The 26,414-nt window shown below is 40.7% G+C and overlaps 1 protein-coding gene across 4 annotated transcripts in view; it reads left to right on the top strand.

Moving 5' to 3' along the window:
• The first annotated feature begins 10,805 nt into the window (after positions 1–10,805).
• MET (MET proto-oncogene, receptor tyrosine kinase) overlaps positions 10,806–26,414 on the top strand; it is a 105,277-nt gene continuing 89,668 nt past the window's right edge. For 3 of the 4 annotated variants that reach the window (XM_045564000.1, XM_045564001.1, XM_045563999.1), the window contains exon 1: positions 10,806–11,002. The gene's annotated coding sequence lies outside the window, so the exon portion shown is untranslated. The remainder of the gene's footprint in view (positions 11,003–26,414) is intronic. The other variant, XM_045564002.1, reaches the window with a different exon arrangement.

The raw sequence follows: 26,414 nt of genomic DNA, 5'->3' as shown, positions 1-26,414 counted from the left end.
ACCTTGGCTGTGGCCTCCCTCATCCCCCAGTCCTGGCACAAAGTTCTGCTTCTTGATTTTGACCTTTGTCTCCCTCTCTCTCACCTCATTTAGATATTCTTAATTCAGAGTATCTTAATTCAGATATTCTGGCCATGTCACCAGAGCTGTTGTGGGTAAATAAGTAAATCTTCCATTCGAGCTGTCCTGGCCTTTAGGACTTTGATGCTGCACCCGAGCTCTTGTTGGCAGGTCTCCATTGGGGTAAATTCAGCCCAGACAAGACCCGTGGGACTTGACTCCCACGACCATATGACTTTGCAGCAATTATGTATGAACACCTCTCCAGAGGGATCATGATGTCTTTGGGAAACCAAGCCCTTGCTACATGTTTCAGAAAATTGCCAATACTGGGGACCTTTCCTAGGTCAGGTTTTGTTTCACTTCTTTTCATTATAATGAGAAAGTAATTTCAGAACCGCATGAGACAGGCTGATGCGAAGTCTTACCTGCCCGAGCAGTCCAGCAGCCCAAGCAGGCAAGGCTGACCTGGTCTCAGGTGGCAAGACGGATTCTCCCCACCCGGCAGCCGAGTGCCACGGGCACGATCAGCCGGCCTTCCAAGGGGAGAGGTGTACTTGAGTCCTGGGTGACAGCCAGGCACAACTCTGCTCCTTCAGGACCATGAGACAGCTTTCTTTACCGGCACCTTCCAATCACATGCTTTACCTCATTTGTGACGGGTTTAATGGACACATCCAATTCCAATTTTCTTGCCTCATTTGAGGCACTAAGCAGTAGGTACCTTTCAATTATCTAATAGAAAATAGCTAGCAAGCATGTTATCTGGGCAAAGAAACTTGTCACAGAATTTCGCACATATTGGGTGACTCTCCCTTTGTGTAGTGTGTCTAATATATCCTTTGGGGGAAGACACCCATCTCAGTGTGACTTCCTAAAAAATAACAGACACTGTCACAGTTTGTTAATCCTGTTAGTCTCCCAGGAGAAAGGGGAGATTACTAATTACCCAGCACAGGCCAGGGGGTCACCAGGTCCATTAAGGGGGTTTACCTCAGGACACTAACCAGTTGGAAGCCGGGCAGAGCTATGGGCCCTGCACATGAAGTCTCTGCTCCCAGAGCACAATCTCCGACTCCTAATACGCCTGCAGAACATCTGCAGAGCACACAGCCCAATTTCCAGACTTGCTTATAAATTTTTAAAACTTTGTATATACATAGATATCAAGGTTTTTAGGCAAACTGATTGAAAGGGTGTTATTTCTGGTGCCTTGCCCAACCAAAAGCAAATGTGCAGTTGGGTCAGCCTGCATCTGCAGCAAGGCGGCCCTTCTGAATACACAGCACTCCGAAGGAGATGTGAGACCTCCTACCTCCCCCTGTACCCAGTGATAGCATTTCTCATTTTCTTTGTTTTAATGCTTTCTGATCCACGAAGTAGAAGTCAGAAAAAAAAAACCCTGCACAAATTAATATATTCTTGGATTATGCTGCCAAAAAAAAAATGGCTAATTGTAATACAGTGTGAGATAGCCTAAATTAGGAGTATGAAGTGCCACTGGAAAACCGAGGAAGCAAGCTGCCAGCCTGCCCACGGAGAAGACCTGTCGTGGAAGACTTCCAGCATTAGGTTTGGACCTTGAAGGAGGAGTCAGGGTTTGCCATGCAAATATAAGCAGGAAGGCCAACCGCACAGAAAGAACGGAACAATGCCAGAGTCATTGCCTTTGCCTGCAAGGCTGCAAAACTGCCTCTCTTTTTGGGCTAGGAGATACCCAGGTTCTCCTTCACTGGCTTTGGAAGAGAGGCAAAATGGAAAACAAAAACAAGAAAGAACCCACAGAGCACACACCTTTTTGGGTCAAATCTCATTTTCCAATACCAACAACAAGGTCAATACCTTTTCATTACTGGCCTTGGACTTAAACTCCACTTTCTCTCCTCAAGGCAGGAACAGTTCAAATTCAGCAACCCATTTGCTTATTCTGCAGTCTAGACAGTACCCCCCGTTCACTTCTGTGCTCGATCTGGTCATAAGGGGATCCTAGCTGAGCCAATAGCATCAGGGCTTCTGTTCCACAGCTGCTCTTTCATCCAGAGCCTATGAACCACACACTGCGCCCCTAGAAGGGTTCCATCTGCCAGCAGGAGGAGAGTCTCTTTTCCTGCCACAATCTGCCCAGGTCCTCTCCTCCTTCCCTGTCTCAAAATACCTGAGATCTTTCATGCCTGGCTCTCTAGCCCAGATAGTTCTAGAACAGTGGATTAGATTAAAACATTTACACACCATACACAAATGATTTCTTACAGCAGCATAAGAACCTAATGTTGAATTTTCTTGAAATTCCTCTTAGCTATACTGATAATTTTTCTAATTTGCACACATTAAGATCATCATTCTGCACTCGTGATCATTATCAGAAAGTCAAGGAAAAAAAAAGAGAGTTTCAAAATCAAAACAATTTCAAGTGATGAAAGTGTTGAGTGTAAAAGGTAGTGTGTTTGAGGGATTCTGTTTGAAAATATAATTCAATTATTGCTTAAAAATGACTCAGTCAGGGAAGCAAAACCACCACACGTGATATGGAAGAAGGAATTTATTACAGGAATTGGAACTTGCGCAACTGTGGGAAGACCCGGGAAGGTAAAGATCTGAAAAATGGAGGTGAAGGGACAGAGAAAAGTCACAAACAAGTGGCAACTTGCAGGGAGTGCTGGGAGCTGGCACGTCCTGCTGTCGGAGTTTGGACCTTGAAGCCTATGGAAGGTTGCTGGCTCTTCATGTCTGCTGCCTCTGCGAGCTCTCAGAAAAGTGTCTGGTGGAAGGTCTGGGGTCACTTTTGGCAGACAAGACCACCATCAGGAAGGAGGGAAGAGCAAGGACAAACAGGAACGTGCCCACACCTCTGCAGCCATCTCTTATCGCCAATAGGTGACAATAACCAGAACACAACAACAGCTGCTTCTCTTCTGCCTCCCAGAACTCACACGGCTTCCCTTTTGGCCAACTCCAATCTGGACTTATACGGAAATGGAGAGTCCGAAAAACACAGGTCCAAACGTAACCAAATAGATAAAAGAACAATCTTGCACATTGGTTTTGTGACTTAATTACCAGACCTCCAATGGCTCATTGTGCAGGTAGAAGTCAATACTCCATCTCAAACTCAACAAGTCCAAAATGAATGTGTCATTGTGTCCCAGGCTTCCATTAAACAACAACAACAAAAATAAATAAATAAATAAAACAAAAATAACCTTTTATCCTTCAGCTTTAATAAGGTATACTTGACAAATCAAAAGTATATACATTTATGGTATGCAACATGCTGTTTTGGTCTATGAATACAAGAAGCAATCTTTCTGAGTATCACTCAGCTTCCACTACTTCCAGGTGGTCTTGTATATCTATCCCTAAGTATCTATCCAAATTTCCTCCCTGCCCTCTATGCAATCTATTAAGCTTTTCCCATTGCTCCCCTACATTAAAGAAATCCCCCTCTCTCTTGCTACCATGCCTCCAATCCCACTCTGCTCCAAACCTTCCATTAAACCAGAGAGATCTTTCTAAAATGTAAAATGCTAATTATTTTTCTTAAATCATTTTAGTGACTCCTTATCACTTAAAAATACACATCTTCTTTCTTGGTGTGTTATACAAGACCCTCGTTATATTATGACCCTCATCTACATTTTTAGCCTGCTCTCCTGCCCTAATCCCCAATACACTGTGCCCCACTATTTTTAACTACTTGCAATAGTAGCTCTATACCTTGAATATAGAATTATTTCAAGCCTGTGTGCCTCCATCCCCCTGCAAATACAGTTGCCTGGCAAACTCCTGCTCATCCTATAACATGTGGCTCAAATGTGGCCTCCCTTGCAGTGTCGTTTATGTCTCTTCATTTCCTCCAGAACCCCAAAGTTAGTCCATAACTAACAGTGAACAGCACTTGCCACGGTGTTCCAGATCTGCTAACTGACATGCCGATCTTCCCTGCTAGCCTGTGAGCTCCTCAGTGTTAAGGACCACATCTCATTCATCTTTGTAGCCCCAGACACTAACACTTCCCTGGCACATGGTAGGGGCTCAATAAACATTTGGTTAAGAAATTAATTGATGAATTACAAGATCTGACATGTTTAAATATTAATATTTCATTCTATATTTATAGCTGCCTCCATACAAATTATGATTCCCATAAAATATAGGTTTACATTTACAAAAAATTGATTAATTTGGGGTGTAATCCAATGAACATAGATGGCCAAATATTGAAATTCAGTCTAAATCTTGAAATGGCCCTAAATCATATGACCTCATTGATCAGATTAATGAGATTATTTCTAACTCTCAATTTCACTGCTGCTGTTTAAACATACTTTTTTGACCTATCGTTGGAATACAGAACAACAAAGGAAACATCTGGTTGTTCTTAACTTTGGGGTGACAAACCGATTTGTTAACAGTAGCAATGGGAGATTGACAGTACTGGATAACAGCTCCAACACGGGGAGCTCAGCCCACAACAGATGGACCAGACACTTCAGGGGAAGCTTAAAAAAGATGTCTTTTCTAATTCAGGTTATACACTCCTTGAAAGTTCCTGCAACATAAGCATGAAAGTTTGCAGATGATTTTATCAGATCTGACAGTCTTTTCTAGAGGGGAGTTTGCAGTTGCCTCTTGGGGGTAGTTTGGTTGGATTTCGTTGGATTTTGTAAGGAAAGGCAGGAATGTTTATAATAGGCCAGTGAACTAGAAGTCCTAAGCAGTTTGCATCAATGCCAATTTTCTCAGCATGACCCTTGACTCGTCACAGTTTGTCTGCGTTCTTATTTTTTTAATTCTTCATTGGCAAACCAAGGTTAATTCAGAGTTATTGTCATTTATTCTATATATTTTGAACGCAGATTAATAGTAATAATGTTTATACTCTAAGGTTGTTAAACAAAAGGTCTAAATCTAGCCAATGCAAAAGTGTTGGAAAGCCTTTTCACATAACCGTCTTCATTATGTTTCAAAATATCTTAGTCATTTATAATAGTTACTGTGATTCTAATCAAACCCTTGAAACACTCTATCATTTCTCTATGCTACTAAGACCTAGTCCCTCTTAAACTGTTAAATTTTATAGCGATTTTTAAATTGCCTAATTTACTTTTGGACTCACCATATACACTATCCCTAAGTTGATTATTGAATCATTCATATTGGAATAGACAAAAGAATTTTATCATGTTTGGACAAGGCAGTAGTTAATAAGAACCACACACTGAAATACTTACTTTCTAATATAATGTCCCCTTATATACAATTAGTAAATTGTTTGATATATTGGCTCTAAATGGACTGGTTTCATAAAATTTTGGTTGTGTCAGGCTTTGGAACTGTTTTTATAGCTGAAGAAACAGATCCACAGAGGTTAAGTGCCAAGATACTCATCAAGTTAGTGGTAAAACCTAGCATTGCAGTAATTACACAAACTCACACACTCATAGACACATTTTTTAAAGGCTATTCATAAAGAGATGCTGATCAATGAAGAAAGCACATTTATTTTTGTTGGTGTATCATTTCACAAGATAGGCCAATCCATCTGTATTAGTGCCAAAGTTTAAATTAACCAATGGAATGGACAAGCTAATTGGGAAATAATGCTATAATATGCTGTATAAATGAAAATTTTCCTTCCCAAAATGCTTTTACCAATTTACTACGAGGTAAAAGAAAGAGAAAGAAAAGAAAAGAAAAGAAAAATAAATGAACACGTCTTGGGGGAAGGAGGTATTGATAGGAGAAAGAATTACAGATGTGGCCTTCCAGAACTTTTTGCAAGTCTTAGCCTTAATTCCTCACCTTCTAAGAGGACAGAGACTCTCCATAAAGATCCTCTCTTAGGATTCCAGACTCTCTGTCATCTGGTCCTTCCCTTTCTTTCCCATATTCCCTAGGTTCCCAAAGGAGAGCTCAGGGACTGTGAAAACAGAGACATTCAAGAAAGAACATTCTAGTTCCTTTTCACACCCCGAAGTCTTGGTTCTAGGCACCTACAGCCCACCTAGGCCACCCTGGCGGCCAGGACCCTTTCTCTGACCTGCACAGGTTCTGCTGATGGACACCGTGCGTGTGCCAGCACCTTTATTCTGCACTGCAACATCAGTCCCCAAGGACCAGGCAGGCAGAGGAGTGGCCGTGCTTTAAGTGTGACTGACTCTGTGTCCAGAAAAGAAAGGAAAATGATAGGAAGTCTTAAATTCTGCTGCTCCAAGATAAATGACAGCATTATTCACGACAGGACCAGAGATAGTTCATAATAATTACAATGGGTAGTGCAGTTGTTCTGGAAAGAGACAGACTTAAGCCAGTTGTGTGACCTTGGATAAGTTACATAATCTCTTTTGAGCCTCATTTCTCTCAATGTAAACATAAAAGGATGATACCTAATCTGGAGTTTTGTTATGAGGACATAAGTGGAGCTCCAAACCATGATGGATACATGGTAAACACTTAATAAATGAGAGTTAAATACATTATACCTTTGCCTGATGTTAGGAGAGAGGTAATATGCTGAGTGTGAAAATGAATGAAGTCACTAACAAAATTGCAGCACTCTGTTGGAAATGGTCATTTATCTTTAACTTCTCTGTGTATATTTTGCTAGGTCTTCTGATTAAAATTGTGATACTTGTAGCTTGTAGCCTAGCAGTCTTGCACTTGTCCTCAATATTGAATATGCTCAGTTATATTTTTAGATAACTTAACATTGCATATTTATTTTTAGAGAGCCCAGCCACAAAGAAATGACCAGTACAAATCAACATAAAAGCAGTTCATACTTAAAGTGCCCTGTTCTAATCCTCTATATCTGGCATTTTCATTCTTTAAGGTGAGGTTTCCCAGAGTGTGTTATCTATAAAACTAATTTTATAGGAAATTGATACTGAATGTGTCACAGAGGAAAAAAGCATTCCATGGTCAATTAAGGTTGGAAAATGGTAGGGTAAGTGAAGAAAGGTTTTTTAAAAATTTCTGTTTTGTTTTTCCACATGAATTTTCAGAACTTTCAATATTCTAATGTGCATGATGTATCTCTAAAAAGGTAATAGGAATCCTACATTTCCAAGTTTCATTTGCCCGCAGAAATGATATGAGGTGCCATGACCTGAGTTGTTCTGTTGTCATTTTGTGGAGACATTTAACATAGGCACAGTACTAGGGGTGACAGGGCAGGGGAAAGGGAAAAGCAGAGAGAGAGAAGGAGCACAAGAATTAATACTCTAAGGCAGGGATCACAACTTCTAATACCCATAGAAGAAAGAAATGTCAAGATCAGAGGTGGGCTGGACGCAATCCAAGAGATGGTAGGTCAATGGCAAACTGCAGACCATATGATCTGTCTACCTTGATTCAAGCTTATAAAAACATTCTGTGCACCTATTTATGCCTGTGGGCCCTATGCAGCACAGGTTGCTAGAATGACATCCTTATTCTAAAGAGATGGCTTTCATTTTTATTTCAAAAAACAGCACCAACATTAAATCGGAGCTTCAAAGATCCAAATTTTAATGTGTTGAAGGACAGGCAGAAAGGATGTGGCATATTTAGTGCAGGAGTTGGCTGTTCGTCTCTCTCTTGACCAGAGCAACCATTAGGCCTGTTTCAAGGTTGATAATGGGATTCTGTTAATAGTTTAGCATTAAGTGTGGCCCACAAGTGTGTGGATAAGAACAGCTTACATCTTTGGACCACTTATTTTTAACCAGACACTGTCCTGTGTGCTTTACTCGTAGTTCCTCATTTTATCCTCACAATAACCCTATTATGATCCCCATTTTACAGATGAGACAGAGAGTTGAATCCACTGGCCTACAGGTACATCGCTAGCAAGAGGCAGAGCTGGGATGGAAATCCAGGTTGTCTAGTTCTAAAACCTAGACTCTTAACTACGATGCTAAACTCAGTCTTGCACATGTCCTACTTTCTATTTCAGGGGTATATCAGTTTTGAATGCTTTTGACTACAGGTGACAGAAACCCCAGATAACAGTGTCTAGAACAAGTATTTTTTCCACAAAGCAAGAAATCTGGAAGCAGGGATCTACTGGCTCAGCAGCATGAGCACCAACTTCTCCACTCATGGTCACAAGATGGCTAGCTCGCCACTGGGCCTCATATACGAAATCAAGAAAGCAAGAAGGGGAAAAGTGTGGCAACCAGCTTCTTAGTTCTCTTTAATCAGGAGACTAAACCCTTTCCCACAAGTGCTCATCAGACTTCAGCTTATATAATACCTCATTGCCGAAATTATATCCCATGACCACATCTGGCTGCAAAGAAGTCTGGGAAAGTATTTCTCTTTTCCAGCCCCATGGCTGGAGGCAAGGAAGGGAAAATCCGCCTGGGAACAGGTGCCGGCTTGGCCAGCCAACAGTGTGGGCCACAAGAAGTTTGGTTTGGTTAGGAAAATACCAACAGAACTTCATCACGCAGTGTGTCACCCACGTCACGGATCCACGGAAAGTTAAACAGCCACAACTGAAGTTTGTTGCAAAACCAAAATGGAATCATAGAAATCTTATTACCTTTTAAAAGTATCTGCTTCCATCTATTTCCAAAAACATGAAATTACCTCTAACCCTTTCTTTACCTCTAACTTATCTAGGTAGTGCATAGAAATTATTTGACTTTCACACACTCAGATACTTTTAGTTATACTATTCTCAGTTATGTTATTTTTATAAAATGTTATCTCCTTATTTTTGGTTAATAAATCAAAATGACAATTTTCACTACAGTTTCAATATGGGATTGAAATTAGTCAGTGATTAGAAACCAGGAAGCTTCAGGGCTGAAAATATACAATAGGTTGTTTGAATTTATAATCTATTTTATTTCCCAGTTTTCATGGGCTTTTCTGGGTCTTTCTACAACTTTAATTGTAATTTTTTTTTCTTTTATATTTTTATCACGGCACTCAAACTCAGAAAACCTGTTAAGGCAACTACATAATGTGATCTAAAAATCCAGTTAACATATTGCTATGGAAACCAGGAAATAGAAACAGCACTCTAATCATTCCCTTAGACAACCATAGCTAAGTGTGTGTGTGAGTGTGTGTGTGTGTGTGTGTGTAAAAATTATTTACCTTTTATTGAAAGCTGTTACTGAAACCAAAATCTATAATTGATCTGTCCATAAATAGGCCCAGTGCCTTACAACCAGTAAATTAGCATATTTAATAGGAACTATAGTCATGGTTAAATTATGCCACTCAGTTATCAGCAGAGCAGCTTTGTTTGTTTAACCTTGCCCTGCTGAGGCCTCTTGGCATGGTGTGAACTACACCTCACTGGGACTGAGCTGGGTTCTAACCTTGCCTCTTTTACTATCCTGCTGTATGACCCTCTTAGGAACTATTAGGGACTCAGTTTCTTCATTTGCAGAATGGTTCAGTGCAAGACTCTAAATCATGTAATGGGAACTTTCCTTTTCCACAACATTGGGGAATCCCTTTTGAGGGTTGAAATAGTTCTATACAGTTTCTGGTAAACTATCTGGCACATAGTAAGCTCTTGGAAAATGGTAACTAGTCTTACTGTATTTTTTTATTTTTTATTCTGCAGTAAATAAGACCTGAACCTGAACAGTAACTGTTATTTTGTCCCACGACTTTAAATAACCAACATATCCATGTCTCACTGTATACTGCCATTATTGAATAAGCCCTTATAAGAGTTGAAGAGAACTCAAGTTCTACCAGGCAATGCTTTTCCTTTGGTCCTATTCCGTTTGAGTGTTTATTTACTCTTGTCAGTGTCAATTTTTACTCGTGAAATATAAAAAGTTATCTTAACACAATCCTAATACAATTCACTAAGGCCCCCAAATCTTTTTTTTTTAATAACATCATATGGTTTCAGCACTCAAGAATTAAACTTTTGTTCTGTTTTGCTTGTTCATTGCTGTTTTCCTAGTTATTTAATCAGCCTGTTTCCGGCTATGAAAAAAAGTTAAAGAAACTGAAGTCTCCTCGGGGTTAAACTCCTCTGTTGTTCTTCCTTATAGAAATCTGAGTTATTATAATAGAGGATAATCGTTGCATAATGAAATCATTGGGACAATTCTTCCATCCACTCACTCCTACCTCCGTCTCTGACAATCAACTCCTTGTTTCTGCGGTGCCCAAATCTCTCCCTGCCCGGGTGAGCGGCCCCGGCTGACTGCGACGTGGGAGACTCAGGGCAGAGCCTCGCGCGCTTCCCGCGGCCCGGGCGCAGGGGTGCGGGGAGGGTGCGCGCCACGCGCTCTGAGCGCTGGGTGACACTCATCGCCCGAGCACCAGGAGGGGGAGACTCGGTCCCGCTTTTCTCCCGCCGTGCTGACTTCAGACTGCCTGAGCTGGGGTAGGAGAGAGCGCGCGGCCAGGGCGAGAAAACTTCTCCACCTAGAAAGTTTCACCTTGGCGTGGGCGGGGCAGGGGCGGGAGGAAACGCGACCCCCGCGGGGCCGGGCGCGGCGCGCGGGCGGCAGGAAGGGCGGGGGTCGGTTTCCCCCTCCGGGTGGTGCCGGTCCCACCTCAGCTGTCCCCGGACCGGCGGACGAGGCGGACAGACAGCGCGCGAGAGCGACGCACACGTGCTGGGGCGGACGGCTCGGTGGGGTCGCCCGGCGGTGCCTCCAGCCTGGACGCGCCCGGGCCGCCGCGGGCCGTGCGCACCGATGCCCGGCTGAGTCAGCGGCCGGGCCGCGCGGGGTGGGAAGGGGCGGAGGGAGCGCGGCGGCGGGCGGGGCGCTCGGCTCGTCCTGGCCGCAGGTGACCCGGAGGCCCTCGCCGCCCGCAGCGCCCCGAGCGCTTTGTGAGCAGATGCGGAGCCGGGCGGAGGGCGCGAGCCAGACGCGGGGCGACAGCTGACTTGCTGCGAGGAGTCGCGGAGGCGCGGAGCGCGCGGGGGGTCCCTGCGCCGCTGACTTCTCCACGGGTGCCTGGACACCGCAAGGTAAAACGACGGCCCCCCCCTCCAGATCCGCACCCCACCCCGCGCCCCGGCGCTTTTCCTTTCTTTGTTCCCCTAAGAGATCTGACTGCTGTTCTGGAGGGCAAGATCACAGAGGAGGACGAGAGTTTCGGGGCTTCACAAACTGAAGGGATGTCGCGAGGGGGGAGGACGAAACTCGAATGGGGCTCGTCGTTTTGGGGGGTTGACTGATGGCCACCTGTGTGACTCAGGAGGGAGAGGGGCGCTGGGGCAGCGGGTAATGTGTGACTGTTGTGGCACAGCAAGTTTCAGAGCTGTGGTCTGACTCAGCCCTTGCAAAAGGGATCCAGTCACCCCGTCCCGGGTGATGCAGCCGGCAAGGTTTGAGCCAAGCCGCTTCCTTGTTCCCAACCCTGTTTTATCTGTATTGTGTGGGGGTCCTTCCGAGAGGCAGGTGTCTCTGCGACAGTCTGAATTCTTCGTTTCTGGCAAACACACAGGGTTTTTGATCCATCATTTTGGATCGTACCTTATCTCCGTGCTGGGGCTTGTGGGGAACATCTGTCTTACCAGGTGAAGTAGATTCTAAGCAGAGGCCGGCCGTCTGGCCAGGACTAGCGCTGACCCAGTAATTAAAGCACCGATGAGAGTACTTTCGCTGACTATTGCCCATGCAGAATTTACTTCTCAGTACGATTTCCCATTCATACCTTTTTGTTTTAAAAGAGCCATTTGTTAATTTGGCAGTTGGAGAGGGTTCCAGTGGCTCACGCATGAATAGTTGCCCAGCGTATTTTTCCTTATCACAGTTTTATGTTCAAAGGAGTCCTTGGGCAGAATGAAATATTGTCAACTCTCTTAGGCAAAATAATCAAGATACCTTAATTGCCAACTTAAGATGGTCGATGACTATGAGGGGATTGTAAAAACTGACATTGGAGAGAATATGGACTACCTGGACCCTCTCCTGAATTTTAAGAAGATTGTTCACATTCTGTAGCGTTGGGAGGAGGTTTATTCTGTCGCTCTCATCAGCCAGACACATGCACATTGCCATGCAAATGGATTCAGAAAAACATTATATTCCTGTACAGCTAAACTATTATAGCTGACTAATGAATTTTTTCTGCATGAAGATGATCTGAAAATGATGTACATCATGTTTCTCTGTGCTACTGGGACATATATTGTGCTTTTATGTAAACAGGGCAAATGGTGCTTGGGCTATTTACAGGTATACATAGAGCTTTCCTTTCTAGCTCTAAGCTTATCGGCCTTTGTTTTGAACATGTAAACTTCCATAATGGAGCAGCGTGAGGTACTTTGGTTCCAATCATTGCAAAGCTGTGGTGTATTCAATGTTTATTCTTTTTGAACTGCTAAATAACAGGGAAAATTTACATCACATAAGAAATTTTTGTAGTACCAAAAATGTGTCTGATTGCCTATAAAATATACTGGTGGTGTAAAAATTCTGTTCAGTTTTCAAACTTAACAGTGCATAAGCCTATAGTTATTAACTTAAATATAATTTGCTTTTAACATGATGGAATTTATGGCATGTAGAGGAAGATCTGCCGACTACTGCTTTTTCAAAGATTGCTTTGTTCTGGATACATTGTAACAGGGGTTTACATTAGATGTACACTACATGCTTTCAGAATTAGTGGATATGGTTTTTCTGAATGATAAAAAATGTACGATAGCCAGTCAATATGAAAACTCATAGCTAATGTTTTTACTACTTTTAAACCTACAATAAAAGAAAAATGGCACTTTTCTAAGTAGGAGAAACACCCATATTTTACAAATTCATTTACAGACTGTATAAGCATAAGCATATGCTCTACATTCATCTTTAAAAAAATTTTAAATTTATTTCAATGAAGGCAAGACTAAGGCAAGACACATTTTAAAAATCAATTTCCTTAGCTGTTGGTAAAAAAAAAGCTCAAAAAGCATTAGTCTAATTTTCCTTTTGCAAATCTACGTAGTTGCCTCAAATAAACTTTTTCTCAAATGTGGTCATCTCAAAACAAAGTGAATAACTCAAAAAAGCTTACATCCTCTCAGGACACACACTTTCACTAAGCGTCTGCATCCTAGCTATGGTGACACATCCACGGTGAGCACAGCCCTTTATGCATTCAGATCCCCTCCCGTCTCTCTGGCCCTGGCCTCCCCGTTCCTTTCCCTTGGCTTGGTCAGGGCTTCCAAGCCCTTCTGTGCCCCTACTTCTCCAGTCCAGTTTCCTGGCTTCTTTTTCCCTGTCATTCTCACCAGAGCCATCTACGCTTTCTTTTCCCTATCCCTAAGATTTTCCTTGGTCCACTGTGTTTGTCCAGGGGCTACCCAATTTCCTAATTGTGCCCCCTCTTAAGGTGGAGAAAAAATGTGTTCAGAAACTCAAGTGCCAGGGAGTTAGCCTGCTTTTCCTGGCTGGTGTGTGTTGAAACTAGTGTTTTGAACACCAAGCCCTCAGGACAGAGTTTCTTCATAGGCTTTGCTCAGTGTGAAATAGTCACCTCTCAGTAATAAATGATACATACATTGACTAATGTCATTTCAGGATCACTTAGATTCTGTGTTCTTAACAGACATTGAGTTACTACCAGGCCCACATTTGCCTCACCCCAAATAGCTAAGAACTGTACATTGAGCATCAGATGTGGTGGGTACGAAGAGAACATTAAAAAGGAAAAATGAAGAAATGGAATCTGCTCTTGAGTTTACAACTAGATATGCAGACAAATATCACACAGAAAATGAACCCAAATCTGTAATTATTAAGGGGACATCACATGAGAAAAACATTAGAAATCGTCCCATTTGCTGTTAAATAATGGAATTTTTTTTAAAAAATCAAAAGATTGGAACTTAAAGACCTTGAAATTTTCAAAATGCTTCTGTGTATATCATCTTTCTGATACTAAAACACCCTCACAAGATCAGCAAGGCTGATATTAATATGTTAACATTCCTGTGTTATAGGCAAGGTAGCTGAATTTGAAACTACCCCCATGCCGTCGCAACAGCACCTTGCTCCCTCTCCCCAAACATCGATGAAGCTTAACTATTGGAAGCATTTTCCACCCAGGCATGGGTTGGGATCCTTAAGTTAGGGATAGATGATGAATATAACATTTCTAGTCCCTGGAGTTTTTCTCATCTTCTCTTTCTCTAGTTATCTTTTTTTTCCTTTCTCTTTTTGTAGTAAGATGTACCAAGAAAAAGATTTATTCATATGTGTGGGGTATTCTGGCTTCTGTTATCAGATTAAAAGCTGTGAATAATTTTGTAATCTATCCTTTTATCAGAAAGCCCATTCTCAGATATCTCTTCAGCTGTGTTAAACAGTTTTGTATATTCCCCTTGGGATTTGTTTCAATAAAAACATCCAGTAAAATCTGACTACTTTGCTTTTCATGGGACAAAATGAAGAAAGTGTTTTTATAAGCTGTAAAACTTAATTGAGAGAAAAATCACACGTGTGGCATTTGTGGCAGGAGGTGTGAGCACAGTGAAATAAAAAACAGTTAATTTTGCAACCACATACCCAGGTATACATATTTCTTTCTGTGCTCGTGTAAATTTGTGCAAGTTTGTTTATGCAGGTTACTCCTGCTTAGTTTAATTTTGGTAATAAATTATGTAGCCGTGGGGCCCATAGAAATTATGGAAGGATCTAAGGGCTGTATAAATTATATAATGGGCAATAGAATTTGAAAATGTATTTTTCCTACTATAGTACAGGATAGCAATTATGAAATGTAGTTAGAGAATCACCGATTCTGGTGAAAGCCAGGTTCCCATATCCCAAGAATGTGATTGAGGATTTAGTCGTTCATGCAGGATAATTTGTTGGGCACCTACCAAGCATAGTTCTAGACTCTGGCATTTCGGTAGAGAATAAAACAGACAAAAATCTCTGACCAGCGATGCTCTGTTCTATTGAGGTAGGCAAACAATAAAGAAATATGTAACTAATATGTGTTTATATCCAGTGGCGATAACAGCTACAAGGACGAATAAAGTGGTGAAGGGGAATAGGGACTGTCAAGAGTAAGAGGGAATGGGGTGGTGATTAAAAAATTCAGTAGTGAGGTCTGGGAAGGCTCACTTCAATGGTGGCCTTTGAGTGAGAACCTGAAGGAGATACAGGAGTGAGCCACGTGGCTATCAGGAGCACTCCTCGGGAGTGCCTCCTCATCTTGTTTTTTCTGAAATTATGCAGTGCACAACTTGCACAGCAGTCCATGGAGTTCCTGGGCTTTTAGGGAGATGCCCAGACAGTGCCTGCCATAGTTATCTACAGTCTCAAAGATGAAGGTACAGGAGTGGCCCAGAGCCCTTGGTTTATGGGATATGGAAGAAGACAACCCATAGTATTTTCCTGCATTTCCCGGCCCCATCCCCATACCCCATCCTTGATAAGAGATGTTGCTCCATTCAGAAAACTTTCCTTCTTATTTTCTCAACTGTGAGCCTGGCCCAGTGGTATTTGTTGAGAGTAATACTCATGGCTTTTGTCACTGATCCCTTCCACCATGTAAATCTAGAGACAGCAAAGGAGACGATTGACGGTATGCTGCCTTTGTCTGCTATGTACTTCGTTCTTTCCTTCTCATTCTCCTTCCTTTTCCCTTGCCAGTGTTAAACCACTGTGTTGGATTTTCTTCTTCTTTTCTTCCTCCCCGCTTATGCCCTATCTATATCATGTATCAAGATTTGCAAACAGCTAACTTAAATGAATAAAACTAACCATTTCACGACGGACTGACAAACTGCTTAGGAAAAGCCCTGCCTAAGAGGGGGCAGTCACTGCCTGGCATCATCAGAGCTGCTGAAAGGCTCAGTGCAGGGCATGGGCCCATGAGGTAGTATCTTTCAGATTTTCCAGAGAAGCTAGAAATCTCTTGATTGTAAAATGTTGACTCAATAGCTTTAAAACGTTGCATAGCCTAGAGCAACAAGAAGTCTGCAGCCCAGATTTGGTTCCTCATGGTCCCAGCTGCAACAGCGTGCATGGCCAAAGAGCCCCTGGGCTGCTTCTGCAAAAGATTTTATTTGTCTAGAATTCTCAAAAAATTCACTGGAATTCTCTGGGAACCTAAGCAATTTAAAAAAGAAGGAGATATTTTATAATTCATTGCTTATTGGCACATACTTATTTTTCTAAATTCATCAGCCCACATGTTTTGCATCAAGCTATGTATATTTCTGAAGTAAAGGATAATCTAGTTATTTCATTCTTAAACTGAAGTAGTCATTTTTTGAAACCTGAATCTATCATAGCTTTGTGCATAACTTTCATTTCCAAGTTCTCTGATTCATAATAAACTCTCCCTTTGGAATATTGGCTCTTTTTTTTTTTTTATTCAATGCCTGAGCATCACATATTGTTATTGCCCTGCCATTGAAATTCAAAACGTTCACTGCCTTGCTGGTTTCCAGGTCCCTTTAAAAGCAATCAGATCAGTGTTGCAATCTATTTTTCCAAAGAAATAAAAGCTCACAGGTTGTGCGCTAACTTGTTTTCTTTAATCCTAAAATCTCAGCGAAATGCCCAGGCTAGCAGCCTTCCGGAAGGCCATTGTGTTAGAAAGGAAGATTATGTACTGTATTTCTTCCTACTATTTTAAATGCAAATATAATAATATATCATGAAACAGTTCACATATTAAGATCAGTGGCCTTTTCCTGTTTTGAAATGATCTCGTGTTCCCTGATAGTTGGAAATCTGAGGCAGTACCTAGAATCTCAGGTCCAATTTGAAATTGTATGTTAAAAAAAAAAAAAAAGAATGACTTCGGAATTGAAAAATACTCCAACTATTTGATAAGACCATGGAAGTTTTCTAATTTTTAATATTTTACTAAAAACATCAAGAAGAGCATTCAGAACTGGAAGCCTTTAAAATAATACAGTCTTTGCAAGCCAGAGAATGGGGGAGGTTGAGCAAATTTGTTTATCAGAGGTAGGTTGCCTCCTTTAGGGCCTAATCATGTGGGAAAGGGAAACCAGCCAAGTTCTGGGTCCCTAAGACAACTCAAAGTAGCTTAAAAATAAGTTTTGGCTTTGCTTAGGACCAGAGTGTGTTTAGACCAGCATTTTAGCTCTTAAATTTTAAACCTAGGGGTCTTTTAAGAGAAATTTAATCCATGTGTTTTTGATTCATTAAATCTTAAATCATTACCCATAAACTGTATGTCCCTCTAAGTTCTTTGATGTCTAAGAAATCTTTGAAATTATGTAAGGCCCTTTTGTTCCAGAAAAATAGGAAGTTATTTTTTGCTAATGGTCAGTAAACAGCATCTTCAAAAATCTGAGTTAGGTCCGAAATCCCACACCCATGACAGAATGGATGTTTGAATGAGTATTGATGCATTTTCTGTTGCCATGTGAAAAACAGAAGTACTTTTAAAGACCTTGTTTACCAGTAGTATTCAGTTGTCATCTTTACTAACCCCAACAAAAAGGTTTGACATAACCACTTTTTGTTGTGTTGTAACATAAAGTCTAAATATTTATCATTTTATCCTGGCACATAGTAGGTACTCAGTAAATATTTTGTTGAGTGTTAATTGAATGACTTTTTCTTCTGCCCAGAATCTTCCAGCTAATGTCAATCTTTCTATTCAATGTCAATATCCATCTGTTGTGTCTTGGAATGAGATCTATTCTGAGTCAGTGACCTGGTTTGACAAATTTTAAAAATAAGCCATCTAACTAAATATATGACATTTATTGAAATTCATTTTGTAGCATGAAGCAACTGCCTTGCAAAGAGTGCTGAAAATAGGAAGGAATTTCTAGGCTAATTTGATTAAATATTCAGTTGTTACCATATGCTTTCTGAAAATTGATTTTCCCCCCATTTACTATTCCTGTCATCCTTCCTCCCACCTTGACATGCTTACTGATTGAAAGCTATGCACAGAAAAGGGCAGGTCGCTTGTATCTATAAGCAAGAGCAGCAAGTTCAAACAGGCTTAGAAAATGTAATGCTATGATCATAAGTGGCTATGATATAGTGGGGGAAAGAGGGGGACTCCACAATAATAATGGTGTTGGGTTTTGCTCCAAATTTAATGGATGACACATCTCTGAATTCTATTGTGTGGGGAAAAACACCTTCTTACTGTAGTTAGATTTCCTGTTTGTGATTGTGTGTTTTCTGGTAACTAGACTTTCCCTATGGACTCCGCACAAGTATGTAGCTTTAAGTGCAGTTCAGATGCACATAATTAGAGTACTGGCTGCTTTGGAGATAGCAACTCCTCTCTAAAAGAAAGTATAGCACTGAAACGTAGGCCTTGAGATCTTTCTTAACACTATGTTGTGGATTTCTAAATGTTCATCACATCCTCAGAAAACCTTTCCAGATCAAAGGTGTTCTGTTTAGTGTGACATTTGGGGTGACTGAATTTGGATATTTCTTATATTTTGTGGGGGCAGAGGAAGAAAAAGGAAAATTGTATTATTACGGGCTTGAAATAAAGATTCTCTTAGGTGAAACTGAAGGTTTACTGACTACCTGCATCATCATTAAAGCTTGTTTTGACAGTTAATTGTAGATAGCACTGTATCATCAGTGACTTGTTTATATGGTTTAGACACGCCTGTTTTTTATTTCAATGGTGGACCAAACCATCATAATAATCCTATATCAATGTGTTTGTACACATTCATGTTTAGATGAGTTTTAAATTCCAATTAAATGGCCTCACAACTTGATAAATGAACGAATGCCTTGAACAAATGTAGTTGAATTTTTTAAAAAAAATTTTTTTGTAACAACTCTCATGCCACAGATAAAGAAAATAGATAATAAGAAGACCCAGAGGTTTTGATGGGGTGTTGGATCAATGAGATAAGGGGAGGGGAAAGGTGTGTGGATGCCTCGAAGGGTCAGGGGCTTGGGTGCATTCTGAGTCATAGAGTGTCCCCTTAGGAGCCAGGCTGCCTGGCCTCTAAATAGGAAAGGGGCAGGTCAAAATGGGGAATAAATGGAAGCTCATGGGAAAATGGTGGGGTATGAACAAGGAAAGCAAAGTCTAAACTTCTGCCAACTTCTGTCATGTGTGGTTTGATTCTGGGAGAAGATATAATGTCATCTATCCAGTCTTAACTGGGCTTCTAAGTCTGTCCTCCTCATAGCTACCAGTAAGAGTTGCAGGAATATGTAGCAGAAACAGAAAAAGCTTTTATTCTGAGTGTCTATGGCATGTCCTAAGTTCTCTCAAACACTCAATGAAATTCCATCTTCTCAGAGGAAATCATAATATTAAAAGAAAAACCAGACAAATTTATAAAGATTCTACACCATTTTCATGACTAAAATGTTGTAGACTGTCAGCTCATTATGATCTATAAATTACTGTTGGGACCAAAAGTTATGACCCTAAAAATGATATTCATGGTCATCTTCCATTGAGATACCTTCTGCCCTGGATGTATATTATTAATAGTTTTCCTGGAAGTATTATTATCTTGAGACCATTTCTTTGGGCCTTGACTATACAAAATTCATTCTAGAATATGCATAGGAATTACATTTTTATATTCTAAATGTGAACTCAGACAGTGATCTAAAGAGTTGAAGAAAGCTCATATCAGGCCCTGCCTTCACTTGGTGTCTTTTTGCTCCTCTGAGAGTCTTAGGTGAGCCACTATTCCTCCGACACCCACCGATGGCTCCACTGTCCAAAGTGAGCCTGTAGTCTCACCACTATCTGGTTAAGACAAAGACAGCAGACAAATAGAATCATTTAGGATGTAGGTGAACCTTTGAGCTTAAAATATTACCTTAGCTATTATTTTTAATGAGTATCGAATAGTACAGTATTTTAAGTCCTATTGAATTGTGTAAAGAAGCAGCCAAAGCAGAGACCGTTGATAGAAAAAAAGCTTCCTTCTAACAGAAATGAATATGCAATTTGAACTTTTCAAAAATTCCCTTTCTGTCCTGTCAAAATTAAGATATTTCTAAATTTTATTTCAGTCTCGCTAGCACATACTTAGATTGTTTATTGAAATCTGTCAGGGCCCAGTGATTTTAAACATTCTTATGGTCTTCAAAGAGCTTACCAAAAAAATTGTTCTTTAAATCACCAGAAAAGTGCAGATAAAACCCCTGACAGTTTCATTAACAACAATGAAAGGTGACAGGCCTTGAATCTATGTCATAAGTTGATTAATTACTTTCCAAATGTTATTGAAGATTCTAAACGAATAACTAGCCTGGTTTTCAGGATGAAGGTTCCCTCACAATTCCTAAATGGGTTTTAATTTTCAGAGATAGATGATCATTATATCTGATTCATTTGTTTTACATCTTTAGACTCTCGGTTTTACTGAAAAGAGAGCAGAGTATCTGTTTCAATGTGTTTTTCTTTTCCCTGAAGTTATTCCTTGCAGAATTCAATAAAACTGCTTTGGAAATAAAAATAATCAAATGCTGGCATTTCTTCTTAATAAAGGCCCATAGATGTGATGAATTATATAAACATTATAAGGAATTTACTGCAGGGGTCATAGTTATGTAACCATTTAATTCCCAAGCCTGCCTGCTGACAGTGTAGACACTCAATGAGAATGGGCATTTTGCATCAGGATTAATATTATCTAGAGTGTATTTTATTCTTTATTTGGTTACTTCCTATTTTGACCAATGCTTCTTTTACCAGAAAATCTGTTTGTCTCCAGCCCCATTTTCCCCCACACTCTCTGCAATGATTTAAAACTTTCACTATTTTCTCATTTTTTCATTTCTTTGGCTTCCCTTATTCTCAGTGTAAGATCATCCCTTGTCTTTTAAAGAGTAAATAGAAGCCCAAATGGTTTCCATGTCACCCATTAATAGCTCCTTCTGTCTAAAAGGATGAAACAGTCTTTCCAACCTGTGATCTTGATCCCATTCCTCCCCACACTTCCGAGCACCTTCCTCCATCTATCCTGCCCTCCCATCTTTAAAATCTCCCTCACCATTTTTCATTCAGCCTTTGCTCAACTTGCTGCTTCTTCTAGAAAGGAGAAAAACACATATGTCAGGCATCCTGATAGGATCTTGAATACACAATTTCCTTAAGTAGTCACTCCTATTTCTATCTTATCCTTTAAATAAAGAATTCTTGAAAACAAATTTCTAACTCATTTTTTCTACTTACTTCATTCCCATTCATTCCTTAACTCATTCAACTCAAGCAGTCTGTTCCACACTCCCAAGAAAGTGGCCTCATTCTAATCCCCAGTGGCCTCCTCTTTGCTAAATCTGGTAGATACCTGTTTTTATCCCATTTGACCCTCTATACATCTTACTCCTCTCTTCTTGAAAATTCTCCTTTAGCTCCTGAAACACCACTCAAACTTCATCTCTTACCTCTCCATCTTTTCTGTGCTTATAATTTTTTTCTTTTTACCCTTTAGAATATAAAATTTAGATTCTGATCTTCTTTAGGGTTCCATCTGAATCCCCCCTTTTTACTTACTGAAGACATCCATGGGTGATCTCGCTCACCTCAATGATTGCAAATACCCTGATGGACCAGTGGTTCTCAAATTGCCATCTCCAACCTCCTCTGTGTTCTAGCCCACCATCCCATGTTGTTGGCTACCTTACAGTCTCCTTCACTGCAGTGACCAGCAGCAACCTCAGAGTTATTAGCTGAACTAATTATTTTTGCCCCGAAAGTTTCCTCTGCCTGTTTTCACTGCCTTCATTTATGATCCCCAAGATAGACACTTTTTAGCCATCCTTGACTTCTCAGTCTCCCCTACGATTGAAATCCATATTGGATCATTACCGCATGAATTTTCTCTCTTTAACATCTTTCTAATCTAGGTTTTCGTTTCTATCTATACTGCTAGAATCGTTGTTCAGGTTCATTCGTTCATGTGTTATTAATTGGTTCTGTTGTCCATTCATTCAACAAATGCTTACCAAGTGCCATGTAATAATGGCACTATGTTAGGGGCTAAAAGTGGAGCTTACAGTCTCGTGAGAGGTACAGATAAGTAAATTACAACACAGTGTAGCAAAGGCTGTTATACTAAGGGGAAGGCAGGTTTGATGTATAAGCACGTGGGAGCATTCCTCATCCCTTACTAGAGGGTAAGAGAGGCGTCAGAGAAGGCTTCCCAGAAAAACCGTTACCCATGATGAGGCTTGAAAAGAGACTGTGAGTTATCCAGGTAAAGGTGAGGGCAAGAGTATTCCATAAAGAGGGATCCACATGTGCCGAAACTCAGAGTAGGAGAGCACATGGCTTGCTTTGAGAATAGGATGAGGGCAGCGAGGCTAGAGCCTGGACTTCTAGTGGAGCAATGGCAGAAAGCAAGGCTGGAGAGAGAGACAGAAGCCAAATTATGCCTGGCTTCTAAGCTCTGCTGTGGTTCTTCTCAGCACAGAAGTGACATAATCAGATTGTCAGCTTAGAAAGTTATCTCTCCTTTGTTGGGGAGCAGATTATCAGGGTGAGAATGGAGACAGAAGACCAGCAAGGCAGCTGTTGTATTAAACCAGGCGACAAGTGATGCTGCCCTGAACTATGGCAGTGGAAACAGATGAATAGATGGACGTATTTAAAACACCTGTAGGTAGGAATCAAGGATGATGTCCTGGAAATGTGGGAAATGTTAGGCACTGAGATAGGCTGCAGAGTGGGGGAGCAGTTCTCATGGGCGAAGACGGAGGAGCCAGTAGGATACCCAACTGCTCCTTCTTCGTCTCTTTCTCTCATTTGTCGTCTTCGCCCAGCCTGTTAGCCTTAGAGGTCTCAGTGCCTAGTCCTCTCCTCATTCCCTACACTCCTTTCCTTGGTGGTCTCATGCAAGCTCATGGCTTGTCATACAGTCTGTTTGCTGGCAGCCTCTTAATTTCAGTCTCTAGCCCAGACCTATCTCTTTAACTCCAGGACTCAAACATCCATTTTCAAAGCTACAAACTGTCCCTCTCCCTTCCCTCCAGGCAGTCCTGATGCCCTAATCCTGCTCTTTGTCACCCCTGCCACCCCCACACACTTATCAATTTCTAATACACTACATGGTCGACTTATTTGTTATGTGTAATAATTGCCGTCTGGATTCACCTGCTAGAAAGTAAGTTCCACAAAAGCAGGGATGTTTGTTTTGTTTACTGATGTATCCACAGCATCCGGCACATAGTAGGGCCTCAGTAAATATTTGCAAAATTTAGTCTTAAATAGCTGTTGAATAGACAAAACTGGGGTTGTAAAGATGGATTTCTGGACTCCCTGGAGACCCTTCAACAGGAGATATAAGGGTTTCTGTGATGTGGCCACAACCTAACCTTCCAGTGTCATCCACTGCCAGCCCGGCCCCCACAGCCCCTATGCTCATTGCAGCTTCCTGGATAACCTTGCACTTCTCCCTAGGTGCCTGTGTGTGAGTCCTCTCTGCCTGGAGTGCCTGTCCCCTACCTCAGCTGTGCCTGAGAAATTCCAGCTTACCCTACAAGACCCAGCTCAAGAACTACCCCTCCTCTGAAATACTCCTTGGCCCCCGTCTGTCTGCATCGTTAGTTCTTCCTCCCTCTGTGTTCCTCCAGTGACAGGCACACACCCTTATGGCATGGCATGGGGGCCTGGTGGCAGGGAGGGAGGTGGAGATGCCCAGTCAACGGACAATACCTGTATGGTTGGGGATGTTATTTGTTTTAATGTCTTGCCCTCTCTTCTCTCTGTCTGTCTCTCTCTCTCCCCTTCTCTCACAAACATACATACCTGCCATACACGTGCGCATGGGCGCAGGCACGCACACACACAACTGCCCTAAATTATTTTTCCTTTAATCATTTAATAATTGATCAGTGATATAAATACAATCTGAAGCACAGTTGTTTTTAAGTTGTCCTAACCTTTTGGCTTATTGATTTTTTAAGGATCCAGAGTGTCGACTGAGTTTCAGAAATTGGATTCTGTACTCATTTTCTTTACTGCCCTATTTTTATGAAGATCAGTTTGCTTGGCATTCTCTATTCATTTAAAAGTATTTAAGATTTTTCTGGAAAGTTTTTGTCTTGTTCTTTATTTTCTGATGACATATGGATCCCAACGTAATGCTATTTATATGTTTTTAATTTTTCTTCCAGCATTGATAGAATTGCCTTCTGTCTACCCAGGGGACCCACATCTCTAGAAAATATGACCAGATTTGTCTTTTCCTCCCATTCACAACATTCTCATGATTTGTGACAGTTCTTTTCTACCTTGCCTGAAAAAGAAAATGTCATACACTGACAAAATTCACCTTGAAAAAGAGAACATAGTTCCTTCCAGTGCCAGAGAGTCTACTTACTAACACTGATTGCCTAGAAAATTTCTCAGATGTGAGCAAAATAAAATTCAGAACTCAGAGTGTTCTAAGAGAATGCCCACCTCATTCCACGAGTCCATGTTTCAGGGCCGGTGCCTTTGGCCCCCGAATGCCTCTCCCCCTGTTTGTCTCTCTCCCTGTGTGCTGATTTCTCTTTCTTGATGTGACAGCCATCACGACAATAGTGAGATTCACTCACCACCAGCTTTCCTTCACAGCCATTTGATTTCTGCTTTAGGTAACAACAGAGGAAATCGATCAGTTATGTAAACCCAATCCTGAGCACACAACCCCCGCTGCCCCCGACCACCAATGGGAGTTGTACCATGCTTATGCCGAGGACATTTTCAAACACGGAGGGAGGGAATGTCTGATTCATTAGTGAGTAACGTACCAGCTTCCTCTCCAACTCATCTCCCTTCAGTGGTTCACATTCTGACTGTTCAGTCAGGTTTATCCTATCCAATAGGATTTGAATGCAACTGGAAAAAGTTGCTAGGCTTATTTTAACTTATGTGCTTAGAATGATGTTTCTCAAATGTGATTTATAGATTTATGTTTCTCAGTGTTCCTGGGTTGATTGAATAAAATGTGGTAGCACTGCTACACAATCTGAATTATAAAATTACATTCATCCATTAGGCTGAAAAATATGAGAAAATGCTTTTATAGGATATCAGATATTTTAGCACTTTCTTAATATTGAAGAAATTCAACATTCACATTTTCAAAGGCATTGCAACATTCTGGCCTGACCTACAACTTATTAATGGGACAAAACCCTGTCCATCAATCAGGGCTCTGACAGTTCAATGTATTTTCTGAACCGTATTTTTTACAGTATGCACAATAGTAAAACAAATGTCCATTTATTCTTCTTTCCCAGAAGTTGAGTACTTTCAACCATTCTTAAAAGGACAAAGAGGTTTGCTAACAGAGTATGAATTTATGAGGGATAATCTTGAGAATATAATGGCATTCTATTCTTTTTATCTTTACTCTTGCTGTATCAGAGTTGGACAATGGTCTCAATCATATGTTACGACTAGCACATGGACAACTGGCTTTTCTTATGCTAAGATTCAGTGATTTTCAAATTTTAAAATGGTTATCAGAAGAAGAAGAGATGCAAAAGTGGATAAGCATCTGAATAAAAGCACTTATCTCTCTTTCGAAGAAACATTTGTGTAAGAATCAAGAAATAGTGTTCAGACCACCCTCTAGAAACATTAATTATAGCACATGCAAATTATTCTTGCACTAGGTTTAATTTGTTTTCTCCTATAGCCACCTGTATTTAAATTTTTTAATAAGCTCATTTATTATAAATAAGGTATGCAGATCAATCTGGGAATACTTTTTCTGTTTCAGAAATGTTATGTGAGTGACAGGCTGCCACAGACCGTACAAGTTTTGGTTAAAAAAAAAAAAAAAATCTTTACTTTCTTCCGCATAGTTATACCTTCACATGATACTTAAAACCACCTGTCAGGAACAGGTTACACTGCTAATCACTTTTAAAACAGCATATTTTAGACACACAGCAACAAAACAAAAAAAAATGGTATGCAGTTTTGCAATATGTATATGCTACAGAAACCTTTAAAAAACTCTTCTACCCCAACAGATAAATAGGTTCGGCTCAAATCTTTTCAAGTAAAAGATTTTTTTTTTTTTTTTTTTTTACTTACTTTGTAAGTAAAAAAGGTAATTGTTCCCTTATTTTTCTCCATTTGCTGACAACTAGGATTGGCATATAAAATAAGTTCATGGGACATACTTATACTAAAAAAAAATCATTCACTATCTGAAATTCAAATGTAATTGGGCATCCTATATCTTTACTTGCTAACTCAGTGGGAATATGGGCTGACTCTTTTTGAAAGAGGTAAATTAATGGTTCCTATTTGTTTTTCTTCCTTAGTATGGGAGGTCCTTACTGTGGCCACTGTCTTGGAGAACCACTTAAGAAGGACTTCATGAACTTGAAACAGGGTTAGAGGAAAACCACAAGATGGCCAAAGGGTGGGAAAATAAGAAATAACACTATTTAAACTGTAGACAAGAGGACCAAAGTGATGAAACAGTCACCAGGTAT

The sequence above is a fragment of the Lemur catta genome, chromosome 11, assembly GCF_020740605.2.
Source record: "Lemur catta isolate mLemCat1 chromosome 11, mLemCat1.pri, whole genome shotgun sequence".
NCBI classification, from domain to species: domain Eukaryota; kingdom Metazoa; phylum Chordata; class Mammalia; order Primates; family Lemuridae; genus Lemur; species Lemur catta.
The sequence above is the reverse complement of the archived record's forward strand: the minus strand, read 5'-3'. Positions and strand labels throughout refer to the sequence as shown.